Source organism: Chrysemys picta, chromosome 2, assembly GCF_011386835.1.
Source record: "Chrysemys picta bellii isolate R12L10 chromosome 2, ASM1138683v2, whole genome shotgun sequence".
In the NCBI taxonomy this organism is placed as follows: Eukaryota; Metazoa; Chordata; order Testudines; family Emydidae; genus Chrysemys; species Chrysemys picta.
The window spans coordinates 78,906,978-78,930,365 of record NC_088792.1 but is presented as its reverse complement, the minus strand read 5'-3'; the positions used below and the strand labels follow the sequence as shown (position 1 = coordinate 78,930,365).

At 40.5% G+C, this 23,388-nt stretch overlaps 1 long non-coding RNA gene across 1 annotated transcript in view; it reads left to right on the top strand.

Moving 5' to 3' along the window:
• The first annotated feature begins 18,659 nt into the window (after nt 1-18,659).
• The window catches only part of LOC135981364 (uncharacterized), a 96,984-nt gene continuing 92,255 nt past the window's right edge, over nt 18,660-23,388 (top strand). Inside the window, exon 1 of the long non-coding RNA XR_010598351.1 lies at nt 18,660-19,038. This is a non-coding gene — a long non-coding RNA (uncharacterized LOC135981364). The remainder of the gene's footprint in view (nt 19,039-23,388) is intronic.

Below are 23,388 nucleotides of genomic sequence, written 5' to 3'. Positions count from 1 at the left end.
AAGGGATAAAAATCCCTGTGAATTTTTAATCAGAGATATAAAAAACATGTCATTAATACAATGTAATTGTTTCATTAAATATTTAAAATTTACTTTGTATACTAAATTTTGGTTTTAACAAATATATTTCCGCTTTATATATGAGATTTGTACATAAACTGCCTCAACAAAAAGAATTTTGTCTTCATCTTCTTGATGACAAATTAGATGGAAAATTTGATCAAGATACATTCATGTCTTTCATTACAATGTATACATTCATCATAAAGATAAATAATGCAATTATAAATACAGCATTTCTTATAGAAAATATCTCATTTCCATTACATATAATTTCATTTAAATATCTTTATACTTACAATAGTTACAGTCTTGTAAGAAAAATGCTTGTTTCCAATTTTATTTATTCAATGTCATTTCATAACACACCATTCACCTCTTTTTAAAAATGTAATGTGTATTTTGCAGATTTGAAGCAGATACCAGGAAACATCATTGTTACTTTTCAAATTACATTACAGCACTGTGCCAATTTTTGGAGTAAGAGCTGCTACAGGAGCAGAAGTTGAACATCCGTCAGTTCTATTAACTCCATTTATTACTAGAAGGGGGACTAAAGACAGTAAATATTTTGCAGTAAAACAAAGAGCTAGATCTTCAGCTCATGTAAATCAATGTTTGATTTACACCTCCTGAGGATCTAGCTAAAAATGTCTGTATTTCCTAGGAGGCTTTCTTTTGTTTTACCTTTGTCATATTTTAGAAATGGTTGCCAGATCTGTAAGAACCTGCTATTCCCTCTCTGCCATTCACCTCATTAACGTCATCCACTCAATGCTGCATTTATCCTTTTTTAAACCCTTTTCTTTATTATTTACAAAAATGTGGGCAATCCTAATCACTAGTCACTTTTGAAAATCTTGGCCCGTGATTGTGACTGATTCTTGTATACTGGACTGGTGCAAGTCCAGGAAGACTCCTGGCTTTCCCTCTCTTCCTGCCCAGGCACTCATACAAAGCCCAGGCATGCTTTGGTCCTGGTGGTAATCTTTGTAGGAAATGCAATAGTAGGCCCACAGATTCCACTGGCAATTCATTTGGAGCTGCTGTTTTGAGATATGTCACATTTCTACATCTCCACATCATTAAGCTGCACATGAAAAATAAGTACTTGCTAGACAGTAACTGACACTGACCAATATTAGCTGGGCTGGCGGTCTAGTATTATTAAAAACAAATGAGTAAAAAACTGTAGGCGACATACTCATATGGTAATAGATAAATTGAAGCCAATAGAGCTAAGCAGATCTACATCAGCTGAGGATCTGACCATGTATTTACATGATTATTAGGGATATGGTGACTATTCTATTCAAATTCAATTCACATACAAGTCACAGGAACTATGCCAATTTACACCAGCTGAGGATCTTGCCCATTGTTATGTATTCTAGACTAAAAAGACTTGGACTCATGTAGCAATACTGCATAGTACTATTTGCTGAAAGTAAGGACATAATGCTATTTTTAAAATTAGTGCATACCTTAAAATAGATTTCTATGAAATCATTGTTGCAAATCTCCAATGTATTATCATTGTGCAATAAAATTGATTTCAAAGCTTAACAGAATGTTGTATGATTTTGCACAATACTGTTCTCTCTTTTAAATTATTCATTTTGGTTATTTGACAAATACTAATAGCCACTATTTGGTATTCAGGAGAATAACAAACAACGACTATTTGTCACATCCTTAGACTATATAATATTAATAAAATAGATGAGATGTAAAATGACCTTCATGATGGATGGATATCTGAAGTGTATTTAAATGTGCTACAATATCAGCAGAGAAAACTGCTACAGAAACGTAATTGCAACCTCCCCCACCTAGCTGTGCCAGTGAACTTCAGTCCTGTCTATTAAACCTCTCCTGTTCCAGTCAAGATATCATTCAAATGACATACATACACACACCTCTCTTCATCTTTGGTATGTACTCGTGAACAAAGACTGTCAATTGTGCTCAAACTTTGAGATGCTTTTGTGCTATGATTTTATATTCACAAACTGAGACCACCCAATAAGGTTTCACTTGTGTCCTAAAGGTAAGTTACTTTAACATTGTTCTCCAGAGGCAAAAAGCTGGAATGTTAACATACGGTGCTACCCAGTACCTGTTCAGCATCACACTGTGAAACAAACCTTAAATAGGCCTGATCCATATTGACAGAATGGACTCCTGGAAGGATTTATTTTCCTATTGTCTATTCCCATTAATGCAGGAGTATTTACATGAGATAATGGACATTAGTCATGTAAATCCCTGGCTCATCAATGGGAGAATGGACCCTGAAAATTGTTAAATCTGATTTTCCAGAAGATTAGAAACAATTTACACTTGATCACATACTGCTACCCAGAATGCATTTTTAAAACAGGGTTATTCTGATTATTCAAATATAATGGCCTGAATATATTCAGTTATGCAGAACAATGCAGGAAGAGTCAAATATCCTCTATTCCCTGATAATTTCCACTGGAATAACCAATTAATCATTTCCAAAGCAATGTAACCATTTTCTCATCTTCCATTTTAATCACCTCTTCACACAAGCTACCACTCAGCTGCAGCAATAATGGTCCAGTTTGGAATCTATGTCCAGTTTCCTCTTGTGGTTTAAATCTTCTTCAATTCCCCAAACAAATCAGCAACGGATGTTACATCCTAGAAAAAAATGGATCATATTCAAGTAAACAAACCAGTACATTACTCAACCTGATAAAGAATAGCTGTTCCAATTTTATGTTCCAAACCAACTCATTTTAATGGGACTGGCACATGCCTTTCAACTAGGTGTCATGGGAAAATGCTGTTTGTGTCTCTCTCTCTCTCTCTCTCTCTCTCTTTTTAAGCCACTCATTGTACCCTCTCTCTCTCTCTCTTTTTAAGCCACTCATTGTACCCTGTCCTTCTCATGGCACTCTATTACTCTAGCAATGATATAGCATTTCTTTTGATCTTGTAGCTTTAGATGTGTTTCCATTGTGATCCCTTGTTTATATACTATTCTGTGTGTAAAGGACCGCAGCAACCACAATAAATTGTACAATCTGAGGAAATTCTTTCTTCAATAATGTGTCAGGATCACTATTTTCACAGATGTATGAAGAGCGCTATGAAGTGGTCTTACAATATATCTATTCTGTACTGGAACACTTTGTTCCTGTACAGATCTGTAAGATGTTCCATTTTACTTTTGTTGTGCTATCAAGTGTAGTGTAACTGTGCCATCTGACATTCCACTCCATCAGTGCCCCACTCTGAGGTATTTACCTGGGACTTCAGCTGATCAAATGTGTGCTGCATTGAGGTCTGTGTTGCAATTGCTTTAAGGAAGGAGGGAGGTGCTGCGGGTCCTGCTGCTTGTGGGCTAGACTAGAGAGCTCTGTAGAAATGTCTGCATAAGCAGAGTCAGCAAACAATGTGAGTCTGAAAAGAGGCAGATTAACGTAAGGTGGGGCGAGTTATGCCTCTCTGGCTTAGAAAGCAGCCTGCTTTCTCTCTCTCTCTGTTTTTGGGTCCTGGTGAGTTCTGAATTCTAAGAAATAACATTGTGTTCCACTGCAACCTTCCAGCAAGAGTATTTACGTTTTTATCTTAATTTCTCTGTGTGTATGTTGTGAGCATAACAAAATGTAGCATCGCAACCCACAAATAGGAATTGTATCTGATCTGATTTGACCTTTTATTTCTGCTACACAAGCAAGTCTGAAGCTATCTTGATTGGAAGGATTAGTGGCAGATATTAGGAGGGACCCCATTGAATGCAACGGGAGTTTTGCCGTTTACTTCAGGGCACCCAGGATTTCACCCGACAGCTTATGACTCCACTGAACTAGACAAAGCTCGTATCCCTCCCTTGTGAGATGCAAATGATGCGATTTGAAAATATGTTAATCTGTGCTGTATTTATTGGTGTGGTTAGTTCTGCAGTGCCATAAGTGAACATGATGCTATATTCTTATTTATTATTCAAAAATGTGTTAGGCCCTTCTCAGACAAGTAAAATATACAAGTCTCTGCCTCAGGGAACCTACAGTCTACATTTTAGACAAGACACAAAGAGTGGGAATAGAAAGCAATAGGATGAGGACTAGGGACAAGGGAGGACAATGATTATATATAAATAAATGAGATTAGACTCGATGATCATATAATGTGCCCTTCTAGCCTTAAAACCTATGAATGTATAGAGAATAAGGACCCTTAAAACTATACGGGTGAAGTTAGTGCCCAAGAAAGTAGGGAACAAATAGAGCCAGGCATAGCGCAGTTAGACTCAGCATAAGCTTCACTCCACAACTCAGAAAGTTAAGATTAAAGGCCATGAAGGGATAATTGCTGGGTTTGTATGGGTTGCAATGCTACATTTTGTTATGCTCACAACATACACACAGAGAAATTAAAATTAAAACGTAAGTACTCTTGCTGGAAGGTTGCAATGGAACACAATGTTATTCTCACCAGGACCCAAAAACAGAGAGAGAGAGAGAGAGAGAGAGAAAGCAGGCTGCTTTCTAAGCCAGAGAGGCACAACTCTCAGCCCTTAGTCCAGATTGGGACTCTCTGTCTACCTGTCTGCCAGACTGTGCAGGATATAAATCTTTCCCTCTTGGCTATCAGGAAAGTACCTAGCACATAGTGGGTGCTACCACAAACAACAACAACATCATTATTATCATGTGAAATATCAAAGCACAAATGAGAGCTGATCTTGGGAAAAATTCAGACAACATAAACACATTCTTCTTGGTTTCTGCCAAGCGTATGATGTCTTCAGATTATTGTAAATTCATAATGTGTCCACTAAATGTTGATTGTGTCTGTCTTTAACATAACATATGGGTGCATAACAGAATAGTCACTTGCAGAGAGCAAAATCGGAGTGAAATGAGGGTGGGGGTGTTGAGGGATGAGGGTTGGAATAGCAGAATTTTTAAATAGTGAAAATACAAAAAAATTGAGGAGCAAATATCTGAAGTGCTTATTGACTGTGCAGACCCACCAGCCAATGCCTCCATGGGGCAGTAGACATAGTGGCCATGGGATTTACCAATGGGCCTGACTCTGGGGGAACAAAGGACAGCTCATAACTTATTTTAGGAGCCACAGAGCAGCCTAACATAAAATTATAGAATATCAGGGTTGGAAGGGACCTCAGGAGATCATCTAGTCCAACCTGCTGCGCAAAGGGGGACCAATTCCTAGACAGATTTTTAGCCCAGTTCCCTAAATGGCACCCTCAAGGATTGAACTCACAATCCTGGATTTAGCAGGCTAATGCTCAAACCACTGAGCTATCCCTTCCCCTCCCCTGGCCTTTGTTCCCCCAGCCCTTGCAGGACTCCTTGATGCACAGTACACCTGCATGCTGGGAACACAATTTGGTCCACATTCTCATTATTAGAGACTATATCAAAATGGCTAAAACAGAGCTGGATGTACAGGTTTTATTAAACAGGCCCAAGCAAGTAATTGGGTATCCAATAATTCATATTCTCTCTTTTTATATGTCTAAATAAATGAAGTAGATACAAGGAGAAGAACCCGCTAAGGTTGCTTTTTCCCCCCTTATATTTAAAAAAAAAAAAAAGCTTGATTCATGTCAAGTTCTGTTTGCTATTACAGAGTGATGGAATTGCACAGGTAGGGCCATGAGATTACAGGAAGGTATCTATAACTTGTAAACACACGACAAGTGGAATTTATTATACTATGCAACCTCTCCGTCCACTATGGCATATAATGGCAGCCATGTCTGGGCTTTTCCATCTTGAGTCTCCATGTTGAGCGTCCAGTGGCCTGTATTCCTCTTTAGTGTAAACAGGAAAACTTCGAAACGCAATATATCAATGGACTGAAGTACTAGAATGGAGCTCCATTCTAGTACTTCAGTCCATTGATATATTGAGATTCGAAGTTTTCCTGTTTACACTAAAGAGGAATACAGGCCACTGGACGCTCAACATGGAGACTCAAGATGGAAAAGCCCAGACATGGCTGCCATTATATGCCATAGTGGACGGAGAGGTTGCATAGTATAATAAATTCCACTTGTCGTGTGTTTACAAGTTATAGATACCTTCCTGTAATCTCATGGCCCTACCTGTGCAATTCCATCACTCTGTAATAGACTTGCCTGTCCTTCCAACATCTCCAGACTCATCTCTTTCTATATTTTATTTTTTCCTTTTGTCCTAAGTTTGGGAAAGTTTACAGAATTAAAAAAACCAAAACCTCATATAAATGAAGATATTACATGATTTATCATTAAAAAGAAATACCTCTTTCAGTACATTCAAATTTACCACTTTGTAGCCCTAAAAACAAGACTAAATATACATGTTGTTGTTCTTGTGAAGGCTTAGGTCTTTGCTAATGGCACTACCAAAGATTTCGTTTCATATTTGTATCAGTCTCTGTAACCTGCATATTGCAAAAAAAAAAAAAAGACTTGACTATAGGTATACGTGAGAGAGTGATCTTGGCATAAAATTCACTGAATCCTGTGGTTGAGGAGCACTCAATGCATTGTAGCTGTAACTCATTTGTGTATGTATGTTTCCTGTGTTACAGCTACAGGATCTGGCCTCAAATCCCCTCTGCTGCAGAAGGTGCGGCCACCATGAGTCTTGGGTACGTGTGTATTTGCAGTTTGTGTATTGTCATCATAGGTTCAGAATCTCTCTTTCATCTAAGGTTGTTTGTTTGCATAGTGTCTTTCAGCCTTCTAGGAAACCTCCAGGAATACGTCCAACCAAAACTGGCAACCCTAGTTTCAGCCCAGGCTAGCTGGCATGGCTGGGCATGTGAGTTGCAGCCCAGGTTCTGCTTTCACTCACTTTGCAGTGAAGCTGTAGGCTAAATCACCTAAGTGCCGTTAGTCCTCCAATGCCTTCTCACAATTTCTCCTGTGTGCCCAGGTCAGACAGACTCTCCCACAATTTACTGGGAAAGGATCATACAGTGGTTCAACTTACTGAGCACAACTAGGCATGGGTTATGTCCCCAGAAGTTCTAGCAACACGCACAGGTGAATACAGTGCTAGTGAATAGAGAGTAAATAGGGTATAACTTTGCTAACCCCAGTGCTCACACAATAGTGCCAATCACCTGGGCTAGCTCTGCAGTGAAGACCTATCCATAGCGATCATATACCACAGGTGTAAGTTAGAGCAGCTTATTGGCGGCTTGAACGACTGCCGGGGAAGGGGTGACACAGAAACAGGGAGCTGAAACTCACTCCCTCTCTTACTCCCCTCTGTCGTGTGGCGTTTGGCCTCAGCTGAGAATTGAGCCCATATTTCTTTTAGTCACTCCAGTACAGGGACTCGTGACACCCTATTGCTTACTTACATGAGTATCCTTTACATGAACAATCCTTACTCATGGGGTAGTCCCACTGAAAGGAGTAGAACTGCTCCATGAATAAGCTTTACTTACATGAGCAAAGGTTACAGGATCAGGTCCTAACTTGTTATTGTATAATCCTTATTGCACCAGACAACAGACTAAGAGGAAACTTTTTAATGAAAGGGCCAATGCAGGGTTATGTTTCACCATGCAAATTAACAACAAAATCCCCAAGTTGCAGAAGAAAGGGAGAAAGCATGACAAACAGGATGCTAAATTACTCCTGCCTTTTCTATCACTTTAGAGCAGCTTTTATTAGGTTTTTCTCCTGCAGAACGTAAACGGTTTCTGCATGAAAGATATGCTTTTAGACTACCCAAACCAGTACGATATTTCTCCCAATATAAAAAAAAATCCTGTCGTTCTTTTGGTGGGAACGCACCTTTTTATTTCTGGAGCTATTGTTTTATAAATAAAAGGTGCTGATTACCCTATGTGTGTACACTACAGATAGAACTTAAAGAATCACTGCAGTGATTTGATAGGGATGATTTGTAACTGGAAATCCATTAATGCAGTCTATGGCTGAAGCTAAATGTGCTGAAATGTCAGGATGTGGAATGTCAGAAGAACAGCTCTAAAATAGTTCCACCAAAAATAGCCCATACGGACAATGCAATTTTGTGTCTTCATTTATTTATATTACTAACTCCTTGACATATTGTCCCTTGAGTGCCCTCCAAAGGAGGCAGAGCATGAGACCAATGAAAGGGCACTGTTTGGTGCTCTGCATACGCAGTGGCACATCACAGCAATCTGTTTATGGACATGAAAACACCTAAACAGGCAAATCCCCCACCCCCATGATGATGGTGCTGTGACAGTGAGGAGATGAAATAACTGCCTTTAACTGCTGCGAAATGTGCTGTGTAAATTACAGCTCCCTGAATGCTTCATAGCAGCACTCACTGAACAATCAGCAAATCCACCGGTAGAACCCAGAAGAAATAAATTAAATGTTGCCTTTGAGCTGACAGGGCTTCATTGAAAGGAAGGTGCAAACACAGGTGTGTCATTTAATTTAGATTCATATTAGCGTAGTGCTGGTTAAAATCTATTGACAACCAAGAATGTCTTAACCCTTAGGACACTGGCGTCTTCCAGACTGTCAACCAAATGAATGCTTAGGAGGAGATGTCTGTGGGCGCTAATGGGTAAATTGACTAAAATAGCACTATGGACAAGCATTTTTAATAATCTTACAAAAATCATCTTTTCTCGGTGTATATTTGTGCACATAGTTTCATGAAGCTAAGCACATCTCACAGGATTTACGAGTATAAACTCTCCCATGTTATTTAAGTGTGTTAAAGTAGAAAATACAAAGCTGCAGGCTGACTGTGTCTGCACTTCGTTAGAGAGTGCGTGTGAAAGACCTGAGTATCTGCAGTCCAGAAATGTCTTAATGGGGCTGCCTGAAGAGGAAATGTGTTCAGCTTCTCAAGAGAGGGTGAACCTCGTACTGCACAAAGAGAGAAACCTCCCGCTCTAAAGGAGAGTAATGATAAGCTCTGCCCAGCCAACTCAGCTCCTATCCCAGACTGTGGGCACCACTGGCAACTGCTGCCCCTGTGCTCTCGTTAGGTGAGGCCAGTGGATCTGTTTAGAGTGGATCCTACACTGCTGCAGTAAGCTCTGAAGTGCAACATGTTCCCTTCCACAGTGCAGAGCAGAGGTAGCATACCCCATGCACCTTATGTGTGGCATGTTTCTCCCTCCATGCAGCAGATATGCAATCCTTCCCACTGCCTTTTGTGCCCTGTATATCTGTGCATGGCAGAGGGAGGAGATAGAAGATGGATTTGCATCTGAGTAAGGCCTTATTAAAAAGTCCAGGGTTTAGCCCTATACCTGGGTTCCCCTGTATGCTCAAATATTCTGTAAATGGACTTATATATTTTCCTTATTAACATTTAATAAAGGAATGTTATAAAATTTAAATATGAAAGACTCTTAGGTGTATGGAAAGAATAAAAGAGGTAAGATGAGCATACATAAACATGTCTAGTCAGATATAAAAATGAAGTATACAATTACCTTCAAAACATAAATCATATCATGCATCTATCTTACCCATCATTAGGAGGCAAGAATGACTGACAGAAAAAAGAGAGTTAGAGGAAAGTGGGTCAACAGAGAAGGGTTAATGGTTAATTTCCAGATTGCCAGTATATAAAAGGTAATGGCCCCAGTTGCCCGTGAATTTCCTTTCAGCCTCCTGCAGTCTAATAGGTATGACCTTTCAAAGAATGAATCATCATTTAATCCATTCTTTTATTATTTGTCTCAGATCAACTGGCCAGTGTTTCAAGATAGTACTTTTGCCATTCATGTGCTGATAATCCAAGTAACGCGATCTTTTGACAGACAGTGTTTTGACACATTATGTAATAGACATAAACTTGGTATTAAAAAAAAGGCCAATAATGAGTCCTATCCTGCACTCCCTGAAGTCAGTGGGAGGTTTGCCATCACCTTCAATGGGAGCAGGATTGGTCCTGTTATGATGATAACTGTATTGGTCACATTCTTCCTGGAACCTGTTGTTTAAGAACAATTCCAGAATGTTGGTTCATAGTGCTCAATTAGATGCAAACATTGCCAGTCTGTACTGGACTCTCCTAGACCAATATCTTTCATACTATGGTATGTGGACCACCAGTTGTCCAAGGTGTCCATTTTGAGTCTCAGACAGTAGGGAATTTGAGTGCTTGGAGGGAAGGTAGTCTGTAAGGGGATCTCTCTTATATGAAGTAGTCCACAGACTGGAAAAGTTAGAGAACCAGGCAATGTCTTAGACCAAAGGTTCCTAACCTGGGGGTTATGAACAGGTGTTAAGGGATTGTAACCAAACCTGTCCTTTCCATATTGCTAAATGGGAGAGGAGTACCAGGTTAGTCCTGGAATGGAAAAGGCTGAGAACCACTGTCATAGCCTCAATCCATTCATTTCAATCATTCCACGTAAGTAATACATTAACATGTACTGCATGCCATGCAGTAAGTTCAGTGTAGAGAGCCAAATTCTGACACTTACACTCCATGGGTATGGAGCTTGGCTAGAGCTCTAGAACCTAGCTGAAGTCAGTGCCTGTGAAGTAGAAACCGGATCCTAGTAGGGAAGCACCGCACAGCAATTGTGGGAGAGCTGCTCAACAACCCTCCCAGCTCTGCCCTCCTAAACCCAGAGGAAGCATCCAAGAGTCCATCCTTCCACTGGCATGTGGGGGCACAGAGGAGTGAGGTTGGAAGGAGACATCCCTCTACGGGTGGATTGAGTCACCTTGGCTGAATTGCAGCTGATGAGTCACAATGGGCTAATGCCCTCCTGCATCATTTCACTGGACCCTGCTGTTACAGAGGATCATTGGCTGAAGACACCTTCCTCTTGCAGGCCACTGGAACTGAGGGCAGCAGAGACCTGCACAATTCCTCAGCTTCTCTGCTAAAACTATTGGGATTTGTGGGGACTCCGACTGAGCCTGCCTCATCTCTTTCCCCCATGGCATTTCTGCAGGTGGTATTATATCCCTTCTGAATCTGCCAGGCCAGCAAGAAACTCCTCAAAGTGGGAGTAGATGCCAACCTGCCCTCAAGTTTTGGGCCACTCATTTGCTCCTTTTGAGATTCTCCCCCAGTCTCTTTATCTGAGCAGGTCATTCTCATGTTACCTTCATGTCTGTAATTTTGATAGGGAATTGTTATTTGTATTACAGTTATGCCTTGAGGCCTCAACCAAGATCAGGGCCCCATTGTTCTAGGCCTTATACATACACATATGTATGAGACAATCCCCGACTAAAAAGAATTTATGATCTAACTAAACAAGACAGGTAAAGGGAATAGTATTATCCCCCTTTACAGATAGGGAACTGAAGCACCGACATTAAGTGACATGCCCAAGGTCACCCAGGAAGCCTGTGGCAGAGCTAGGAATTGGACCCAACTCTCCCATGTCCTTACTCAGTATCATAACAACAAAATCATCCTTTCTGTCTGCTGCAGAGCTGGAACTTCCAGGTTCCTGGGCAGCCTGGAAGCCCCAGCTCTCAAGCTCTCTGAGCTCCCTGGTTCCCACCTGGCAGGCTTCAGGCAGCTTGGGGGAGCCTCAGAAACATTTAGAAAAGGTCAAAATGTTTTCAGTTTGACTCTTTCAAAACAGAGTTTTGGAATTCCCATTCCATGACAAATTTCAAGATTTCATTTTTCATTCCATTGCAGAGTGATTTTTTTTTTTAATCTCAGAAATTCCTGCAGAACAGCAATTCTAGTTTCTGGCCAACTCTCAGAATGAGTTTGCCTGAGTAAAACTATGGAAGGAGCCCCAGGATTTATCCTAATCCTAATAAACTTGGATGAAACAATAAAGAATAAGATCACACCCTTGCTCAGTGACACCCATGGAATCATCCCAATTTCTCTCTTACATAGTACCTGCTGTAATTTATTCTCCTATTTATTGACTTAATTATGGTTAGATTTCCAAATTTTGAAGGATCTCTGTTTGGCTCACATAACTTCTCAAATCTCATCATTTAGCTATATTGGTTTACTTCTTGCCTTCCGGGTTCCCTTTTTGTTCACAGGTATGCATGCCTTCTGAGACTCCATTATTGCCTTCTTCAGTAGCATCCATGCCAGTTAGACTTAGCCCTAAACATCTGAATGTAGAAGGATTTCCTGGTTTGATTTACAAGGGGAGTGATGGTCAGCCTTATAATGAAACTTTGGTTGCAGCATGTCCTATGGAGGGATGGCTGTCTTTCCATAACAAAGAACAGCCTTAAAATTACCATGTTTAATTAATGTTATATTTTGTGAATATGGAAGATAATGCCAAAGAGTAACATCCCAGTTGTAATAGTTAAAGGGGATATGTCTTGCAGCTTAAAGTCACATAAAAGTATTTGCGCTGATTCTCCATTCACTTACACAAGTATAAATCAGGCATAACTCTACTGAAGTTACTAGACTTACACTGGTGTTAAACTGAGAAATTAAGAGAAAAATCAACTTCCATGCAGTCAACGAGTTCTACAAAGCTGGGTAAACCCAGAGAAAAAAAGGGTCGTGACTTTAGTCAGTAGTCACCACATGACATTCTTAAAATGAATGAGATGAGCTTCATGATGGAGGGCTACCTTGGATTTCTTTTCATTAACTACAGTATCTGCTGTGGGGGGAGGGGGAACTACAGGATCTGAAAATACGCAAAAAGTGAAATAATGCCTTTTTTAAAAAAGGAGAACTCGTTCTACCACCTAGAAACAAAGAGAAGCCTGATTTCTTTTTAAACCACTGGAATATTAGACAGTTTTAATTTTTAAGACTATTTTCTTTATATAATCAAGATATAATGGCTAAAATTATGCACTGTGGTGTGGCCACTGTGTGCTGCATTCACTGCTATTGTATAAATGCTGAACTGGAGCTAAGATGTGTATTTTCAAAGCAGGAGATGTTGATCTTGTGATAATATTTTATTATAATGACTTTGATCCCGATCCTGCAGTCCTTCCCCTCAGACAAAACTTCCATTGACTTCAATGAACATTTTATCTAATTAAGGACTCCAGAATTAGCCCTTTCATTTTATAGTATTAGGAAAAGGGCCTGCATGTGACATGGGGAAAAAATCAGCTGAATAGCGTCAGGGGAGCCAAATTTTGAAAAGAAAAAATTCTCACATAAAATACAATTGCACACTGATAAATTATGAGCAAAGGTTAAACATATGTCTTTTTGGCATACAGAAACCCTTTCCACCAGAATAATTTTTTTCCAGGAAAATGATAAAATTCCAACAAATCAGTAGTATCTAGGATTAGAATAGACTCCCGTCCAGCATGTTCTGTGCACCAGTGAAGTTAATGGAACTACTCAAATTAATAAGGATTGAAGAATTGAGTTCTGTGACCAGAAAAGAATGAAATCTTTTCAGGAAAAATTTAAAATACTCTCACTTGAATAACATATATTTAAACACAGGCATTTAACACCAGTCCTGCATTCTTAAAAGTAAACATTATTTATTACTATCATTATTCTTTGTGCAGTCAAAATTCCCATTTATTTCAATGGAACTACTTGCCTAAGTAAAGGTTGCAACACTGAGTACATGCTATTTTCCTCCTTATTATACTAGCAAGATTGCTTTTCTGAATGAGATTCAAGATAGGACATCAGCTCCTACATCAATTGCAGAGAAAAACCGAACAGCACCCAAGTATTACAGTGACTGGAACTATATAAATAGTGTAATTAAGACTGATATATAGAATAAGGTAGGTGGAAAGCTGATGGGAAGTAATGGTTATCTCTTGATTTTAGGTGTGTTTATGTGTCAGTGCTTAAAATAGTTTGAGTGGGGGGAAAAGGTTTGTTCCAAAGAGATGCAAGTGAGAGTCTGGGGTGAAATTCGCCCTCCTGCACCCAGTTAGCCTATGACTTCCAAACAAGATGTTTCCTAGATTTACACACACAAACTAGTCTAGAGCATGTTTATAACGTTATCAAAGACACAGTGCAGAAGCTGTCTTACCACCTACTGCATGCTGTTATTCCACAAAGCACAGCTCTAATTAGGCTGGGTAATGGATGACAGGGGATGGAAAGGAGGAGGCTCATAAACCACAGCAGGAAACAACAGGGCAAATTCGGCATCACCCTGTGGAGGAGGAACTTCACCTGCCATGATAAAATACTGCAAATTCCCCCCTTGAAAGCAAAGAGCCAGTCCACTGTGTCTCTTTCGGTTCCCTCAAGCACATGGGAGATGCTGCAAGGGGAGATGACTTCCAGCCCTATGGGCTTTCATTCCCTGTGCAGAGCGCCCAGCTGGGCTTTCCACCTCCCTGTCCTGCGGCTACCTGCGGGTGCAGCACAGGCCCCACGTGTTCAAGCGGCAAAGGGCGCTAGCTGTGGTCACTGGGAAGTTTCCCTTCTCGAGTGAGTGCAGATTCCCTTGACAGAGAAGTAGTGCAAAGAAGTGGGAGGGGAAACAGAGGTGGGAAAGGGGCATACCCAGCCACCAGCCCAAGGCACTGCGTTCAAACTGCAGACACGGAGGCTCTAATGGCAATTCCTTGCCAGGATTTACTAGACCAAGCACACAAACTTGATCCAGAGTAAGGGGGAAGTTTGGAGAGCCCTGGTGTGAGTGCGCGCGTGCGCGGTGCTGCGGGGGCAGAGAGACTCCAGTGGATAAAGCTTTTGCAGGGAAGGTTTGTGTGCAGAGATCGCAGCAGCAAGAGGGAGGAGCCTCTGCACAGCACGAGCCCGACGTTAAAAAAGCAGCCCAATCGTTGTGGTGGGAAATATTTTTAAAACGAGGGGGAGGGGTCGACTTTAAAATGTAAATTCTAGGGGAAAATCTTGAAAATATTTTTGCTACAAATGCAAAAGGATGTTTGCATCATTTCTTTGGAATTTCCTAGAAATCTTACTTTATTATTTGATGCCACCAGAGATGAAACATACTCTGCTCCTGTCATAAAATATCAGAAAATATTTAATTTTATAGAGAAACTATTAATCAGCTGTAGGCAGATCTGGTCTATATTTGCTGTCTTACTGAGTTTACCTTAAAACTTCGTCGTTATCTAAACTGGGCTGAATCCAAAAGAAACGAGGGATTTATTTAAAATTATTTTTTAATAAAAAGGATTTTCACACTGGGGCACGAGATTTGTTCAGGAGGTTTGTTAACTTCACGCAAGATTTCTAATCATTAGCTAAATAATGTCACATTTCCTTCTATTGTAACCAGAGAAGGATTGCACGATTTTTTCCGTTTAAAAGATTGTTAACAAAAGCTCGAAAGGAGGACTTGTTATGTGTTGACTTACTCTGCAAACTGATGCTGCAAGCCCAGAGGAAGTGAGCTAACGACGTTTGAATGATTAGTGAAAAGATCACCCGAATAAATATATTAACCTGCAAGTTACCTGCATGTTTTTAAATAATAAAATGACTTTGTAGTTACATTCTCTGAATTTAAATCAAGGGCTGTACACTATTTCCCACGGTAATATGGCTAATTTTCCTCTTCACAGACGGTAAACATAGTAAAACATCCCCATGCTCCCAGTATGCACAAGATTCTGCTTCCATTGGAACCAATGGCCAAACTTCCATTAACATCAGTGGAGCAGGATCGGGCCCAATATCTGTATTGTCGATATGGAACATCTTGTGTACTTTACGGTAAATGGTCCCGTAGCCTTTGGGATCAAACTTTCTATAACTTCTAGGAACGAAAACAAATCCTGCTAAACACTGGAAGGAAGCGGTGCTTATTATTCAAAGACTATCGTTAGAAAAGAGGCAATTGTTCTGATTCGTCCTGTTTCTCAGAGATGTGGTCGTGGCAGTCTGAATCACAGTTTGACTGTATACATCGAAATTAATTTCCAAGTTCCCACTCTAGTTTAGTTAAAACGAGGCTCTCTTCTTTCCTCGATGCCTTTCCGTAGATTTTAGTCATTTTGGATTTAGCATTTACTGCAAGGCGGTGGCATGGTACGCCAGGTATTTTTATGTCTCATCTTGGATCAGCTGGCTAAACCGAGGAGCACCCATTTTCATATTTTACAAATACACCAGCTATTAAAGACATATTTATCCATATTACACAACTATATTTCGACTGAAGACTTAGCTATTCCTTAGGAAGGTAAACTGACTCAGTACATATCAGCAATAAACACCAGGTTACAATTAAATTTTAAACTGAATTTGTCCTAAATATACTTTGAAGGGTTGGGTGGGGAAGATAGTCCTAAAATCATAACATGTTTTGTTTTATACCTGCTGCTGTTTTGTAATTCTGCAGACGTTGTCTGCAAACGTTCTGTTGACATGTTGTGTAGTGTTTACCTCTTATTAGCAATTTGCACCCATCACTAGTAATGGTGAGTCGTCATCATATTAAAAATTAGTTTTTTAAATGGCTTATTCTTTCAATATACTTTTAATATATGTTAATGGCATTTTTAAAACCTCTGTCCCTACTTTTTTTTTAAGAGATAATACCAGGGTCAATATTTTAAATTAAACTCATTATTTTATGGGTTTGAGTTACAACAACCTTTCCCCTCTTAGTAACATAAATAAATAAATTTAAACATATTTGTGAACATTGAAAGGGATGTAGAATCTTTCTGGCCTTTGTTCAAAAACTAAGTTTTATGTTCCCTGCCAAGACATGGACTCCGTATGCCGTCTCTGAGCCAACCGAATTAGGTGTGCTTTCTGTTTCACAATTTCAAGCAATCCCATTGGAGCCCATATTTCTATTTGAAAAGGTATTTGTAATATGAGTTTTTAACCTATTGCAGCAACATGAAAAAGAGAAGGGCTGCATGAGCCATAAATATGGCAGGCAACTGGAAAACGCATTACAGTACTATTGTTATTAATACGGGAAACTCGTGTGATGTTTGTTTAAGCAATTAAATATTGATCTTTCACCCTCCCTCTTGTAATCATCCAATATAGTTCCATGGCCAGGTACCTTTAATTGGATTTTGAAAGTATCCAGTGTTCATGAGACTTCCAAACTACAACTTTTAAATCTATTTAAAAACGTGTACAACCAAAACATTGCTTTTATTGTCTATTTTTAATGTTAGTAAGTTCTGCTATTGACGTCAGCGGAGGGTAATAGCATGAATTTATAAAAATTCCCCAAAATTTTAGGATGGGGGGGGGGAGGATGGAAAGGAGGAGTAAAGCTGCTGATTCCAATCTCTTTCTGCGATTGGAAAGTCAGGTTTATAAAGTCATATAACGCAGAGAGGCGATGCCACAGCTATATTTTCTTCTGGTAGGAAAAGCAATTATCTTTATGGATGATTAATAGCTCAGTCCAATTCAACCTTTCAATGTGTCCCTTCTCGCACCACTAGTTTTAATTGTTTTAATTTGACCTTTATTAATGTCTGCCCTTACAATGGAGCCCAACCAGATCTGTACAACATCAAACCAAATCCCCGTTTGAAACAGAAGAGAAAACACTCTTCCTCTTTCAGTTCTCCTCTCTGGCTTTACAGGGGGTGTTGTCTAGCAGGAACCGGTACTGGAAAGTACAACTAACTGAACAGCACTAAACCTTATGACATGAAGGGAAGACAGGGACAGACGTTTTGCATTGTAGCAGCTATTTATGCTTATTTATTTACATCGTAGCAGGTTTTTTTAAATGGAAGATAAAAACAATCTCATGATTTGGAGTGGAGTGAAAGTGGATAGGAATCAGGACTGTCTCGCGTTGAGTATGTTTAGTCATAATTTTGCCTATTTGTTAACATTTCCTCGCTCGATTTACCATCCTAGCCGCTTGAAAGAGATACAAAACACTGTGTACTGCCAGCTAACGCACGTCTCTCCCTCTCCCTGGGTGTTGGTCCCTATCTCTCTTTCTGTATAACCTTGTCTACAATACAGGGATTTAAAAAAAAAATCTCTATAAATTCCAATACTGGGTCAGTTTAGAAGCCTTTGTCTAGATGATCGCCTAACCTTACTCAGAATAGGATGCTTAAAACTCCAGTATCCCTCTGCAGTACGCTCAAGGCAGAGAGCACTCGTGTCGATGAACCCACGGTGGGGTGGGAAATATTTGCAAAATGTCGTGTGTCTCTCCTTATCTCTCTTTGAGATGGATTCTCTTGGCTGCGCGACCAAGGAGTGCAGGGCACAACTGGGAGGTGGGAGGATTGTGTAAAAGGGTGGCTTTCGGCCACCTTTAGCCCGTCCTGATCATGGACCAGTTTTACGATGGGCCGGGTCCCCGGGTGTGAATTAGAGCGCCCCGGGAGGGATTTAAACCAGCTGCCAATGGTCCCAGGGCTATCGGGGCAGCCTGGAATAGCTGGGTGCAGAAAAGTCTTGACCACCCACAGTTCTCCAGCCCCGCCCTCCACACTGGCAGCGTGGGGCCGGTGCCCTGTTACGCGAAGATGCCCCCATGCTCAGGACGGCTTTGCGCCAGCCACCACGTGCCCCGTAGCAGCCCTCTCAGGCAGGGGAGAAGCTGGGCCTGTGTCTCTCTCTTTGTATCTCTCTGGCTCTGTGTGTGCGCGCGACGGGGGTGACGCACAATATCACACTGAGACTAGCCCGGGGCTTTCCCCGGCCGCTGCTCCGGGAAGGTGGGAGGGCTGAGAATGCAGGAGCTGGAATTCACACGGGCCTGAGAGCCAGCCAGCCGCGGGCGGAGTCACGTGCCTCCGCCCGCCCAGCCGCGCGTTCTCGAATGCTAATGACTTGGGAGTTCCAAATCCGAACGCGGAGGGTGGGGGTCCTCCTCTCCTGCATGCCCGACAGGAATCACCCGGCTCTGCAGGGTAGAGCGCTGCGCTATCACCTGATCGCTGCGCGCACCGCCCCCATCAGTAAGGTGGGGGGGAATGATAGTGTCTGGTATATGACACCACCGCCCCCTCCCCTGTGTGCCTCGTCTGCGCTGCCTGCCAGCCTCACAGCTGCCGCCGCCAGAGGAGGATGCCTGCCTGCCTGCCTGCCAGCCAGCCGATGCAGTCCCACTGCCTTGCTACAGGTGAGTGAGTCCTTATAGTCATGCTGGGGCGGGTACGCCGCAGGGCTGCAGAGAAACGCGTTATCGCAAAGCCTCAACGATCTCCCTGAGATTGCAACGGCTAGAGGCGGCTGCTGCCATTGCTGTTGTAAGTTTGAGCCCTGCTTTTTTTCCATGAGCAGCCAGGGAAGTCACCGGCGCCACGCTTGTTAGCTGCGGATCAGGTGGCTTGTTTCCTAGATGCCTGTATAGCACCAGGCAGTTTGATGGTGATGGATGTGTTGGTGTGTGCGATTCGAAGGGATAGCGGGAAGGGGATGGTGATTTTCCTCTCTTGGAGGTGGGGCAGGGGTGGGCTAACAATGCACTTTAGCATCAGCCTCCAGCGGCACTCCAGCGTCGTGCACCTGGCGTCATAATTTTCTAGCATGCTACAGAGTCATTAGTTAATGGGGGGGGGGGGGGGAGGAGAGGTTTCTCTTTATCAGTTCACCTCTTTGCAGAATGTATTGGAAGGAGGCATTTAGGTATGTGAAGGTAAAAAAAATAATTGGGAGAAAGTTTTACACTACTTTAGAAAAATCTTCTTTATATGAGACCATACATATTAACATGTAAATACAAATCTAATTATATCTTTCTGGTGAGCTCTATTGGTGCTGCTTTGTAAGTACATGTATTGTATTTTTGGCTTTCTTCTTTGTGTGTGTGTGTGTGTGTTTCTTAAGCTTTAGCTCTTTTTCATCTTGCAAGAATGAAAAGAATATATGCTTTTGTTATACATATCTGTAAAACCAATGGAGAAAGCAATCCTAGGAAACAGAAAGTATTGTCATATAATGAGCCTGGTGATGGTCAATTTGATTTGTCAGATGCCACAGAAGTATATGTCAAATTGTTAAAATGCAGTCTGCAAAGAAAAAGACATGGGAGTTATCAATAGAGGAAGAAATGAGATGTAAAGAAACTGTATTGTGAGTGAAGGCACTAAAGGCTACTAACTCAACATACTGCTCACACCACTTCATATCAGGATATGTTATGTAATTTTTGTGAAACTACTCATGTAGCCTATTATGGATTGATTTAATTATTTCATTCATTATCCTGGTTGAAAAGATCTTTAAAATTAAGCAAAAACACAGATTAGTAAAATGGGTGTGTCAGCCACTGACTCTCTCGTTAACATTTTTCTTATGTGGCTGCCCTGTCTCGACTGAACGTTTGCTGACTCTGAAATGAAGATGGGCGTAGCCAGGGTGGTTGACTTTTGCCAGCAGATGTCGAGGCACTGATACCTGTAGGAAAAACACATTTGGATTTCTCAGGACCAGATAACTACACTGAAGGAATGTGTCCTATAGCTAGACACCCATGTTTGCCTCTAAGCAAACAAATGTATTTTGTCTGTCATCAAGAAGATGTTAATTTAATTTCAAATGATACACCGAGTGTGGACCCTGGTTAAAGCTCACCATAGAAGCTGGGGCTGGCACATGGGATATGAACCATTAATTCCATTTTCCTGGAAACTAAAATGCGCTAAAAGCCACAAAAATAGGACAGTTTGTAACATATTCAGTCCCCAACTTAATGTTGTAAATCTTAGTGGAAAAACAAAAACAAAGCAAAATGAAATGTGTCCAGTGGTGCAGTGTGAAGAAGCTTACAGGCTTTTGTCATGTTTTATTTAAATGATAACTAAACACTTTCTTAAAGTGACCTTCAGGGATCGGACACTGATCTGGAGGTTATTTTTGAAAGGAATGAGTGTATGTATGATTACATTTGTCATATTTTTAAAATTAAAGTTTTAGCCATGTAAGGGTTATTTGGTGGAAAAAGCATGTTTGGTATTTTAGAAATTCAGGTATTGATGAATAATAGGAGAGACACAGATCTGTGATTGTCTTAGTGCTAAAGCAGAATCTGTGGCATTTTCAGTATTGACTTTAAAACTGTAAAAACTGTTGTTTGTAGTTCATTTTGGGGAGAGGCTGTCTTTGTGGTGGAGTGGGTTATGTGTACCAGCTCTGTACCTCTAGAAACCCCTGATTAAAATTTTGATTAAGTCACAAGTCAATAGGGTGACCAGATGTCCCTATAAAATCGGGACAGTCCTAATTTTGGGGTCTTTTTCTTATATAGGCTCCTATTATCCCCTGTCCTGATTTTTCACACTTGCTGTCTGGTCCCCTACAAGTCAAGTAAATTTGACTCAGCCTACTCCTTACTAGTCTCCTGTCTAGCTCTAGGATGACCAGACAGCAAGTGTGAAAAATCAGGACAGAGGATGGGGGGCAATAGGAGCCTATATAAGAAAAAGCCCCAAATATTGGGACTGTCCCTATTAAATTGGGACATCTGGTCACCCTATCTAGCTCAGACATCACACAGTTTTGCATGATTGGGAGTCTCTGCTCAGAACTTGAGAAGGGCCCATTACTGTAATACTGTGTGGATAATTGCTGTGTGAGATTGAGGTGCATTGGCAGAGCTAGGCGGGGGTGAGAGGGAGGTGGGGAGAGACAACCTGCATTAATGTCTGACTTTAACCAGAGCCCTCAATCTTTAACGTTCCTGAAACGTTCCTCTGGAAACCATGTTAAGAAAGCAAAACACAACAGGCCAGTATTTATTATCATCATTAATTTAAAGTAATGTTAGTATAATAGCACTCCTCAAAAAGCGCTTCTTTCCTTCACCATTATGTGGTGTATGGGTTCCTTATGCATCTAAACATAGTGACTAGAGATTGTATAAAGCCTTAACTCGTGGTCTATATCTGCAATAGTAAAATTATGTCCCCTGGACACTGGGTATACTCCTTGTGGAGTGCACACTGTCTTAAAATATAATTCAAGGGGGGGGGGGGAATACTCCACCGTCCGAAATATAACTACAGATGGAATGATTTTGAGATTTTTCTAGAATACAAAATTCAGCCACATTTATATGATCACCCAATTCTAGCAACTTCTCATTATAAAAAATTAAGCAAAACCACCTTTCAGACTGTTTTTGTGCTGAGATTTGTGGAATGCTGCATAACTGTCAGTTTCTTTGAAGGAGAGGCTTATTTCCAAGCCTATATTTTTTGTAGGAGTTGTGGTGGTTGGAATGTGTATGTTCTGGGGTCTGCTTATTTGCACAGTAATTGCTGTGTGAGAATGTTCCAGAACAGCACCACCTCAAGTTATCTCAGTAAATATGTGCACAGTGTTGTGTGTGTGAGCATTCCAGAACACCCACCTACTGCTAGATGACTGTACAAGCTGAATAAACAATCAGTTTTTAACACTGATACAGTAAATCTCAGTTTAGCCCACAAGGGGATTATCAATATAAAGCTTTTGCACTAAATTTTCATGATGCAGAAAAACCTTGATAGTGAAAGGGGAGCTTGACTTTCGTCTTGTAGTCATTCTGCAATAACTAAACTTTAGTTATGGCTTGTTCAGTTTGTTTGTGTTTCACAAGGAAACTACAGAAAACATTTTTGCTGAGCAGCTTATACAGTACTGCAAATGGTTATGCAGGAATATGAAATTAAGTTGCCATAGCCTGAAAGATGTAAAAATAGTAGTTACATTTGTTGATCTCTTTCAAGCAAGAAGAAAAAGGGCTTGTTTCTATAGTTAGTTCCCTTCTTACCATAGGAATTAAAATACAACACTACTCAGCAGAAATAATTCACAAAAGCAGTGGCATGGAAAAGTATTCATACAAAACATTAAATATCAACCTTTTAAAAGTTCCTTTTTCTATGTTAACTAAAAAAAAGACCTTGATTCAAATATCACCTTGGATGCACTGTCATCCATACCAACCAGGCAGAAGTATTACTACTTAAAGGTGAAGGGCGGTGGGGTGGAGGGAGAATTTCCGCTTTTTCAAGGGGCTAGTCATAAATAATACTGCTCTGTTCTTCATTAATATGCTATTCTAATTATTTTCAACATGTCCCTAAATCACAATTATTATTTAAAAGGTTAAAATACCTAAATTGTTTTTGACTTCTGACAGCTAACTCCTCTTTGTCTTATATGCTCTATGTTAACATGAGAGCACCAGTGGTAAAAATAAAAGAAGCTCTATTTTTATGCATGAATCTAGCAAAACCAATAAATAACTATCTTTACAAATACCTGCATCTTGAACTTCTTCAATACGGCTGACATTACTACTGCTTCCTGTATTCAAGTCAGTGCAGCATGTAAGTGAAGTATTTAATTTCTGTGGATTTCAGTAGGTGTAATGATTTATCTAAATAGACCAGTTGATTGCATCAAAAACTCCCGAAATATAGCATATTGCATATATCTTTAGCTGTGACAAGCTGTAAAGCATTATCGGCTATACCCCAAAGTC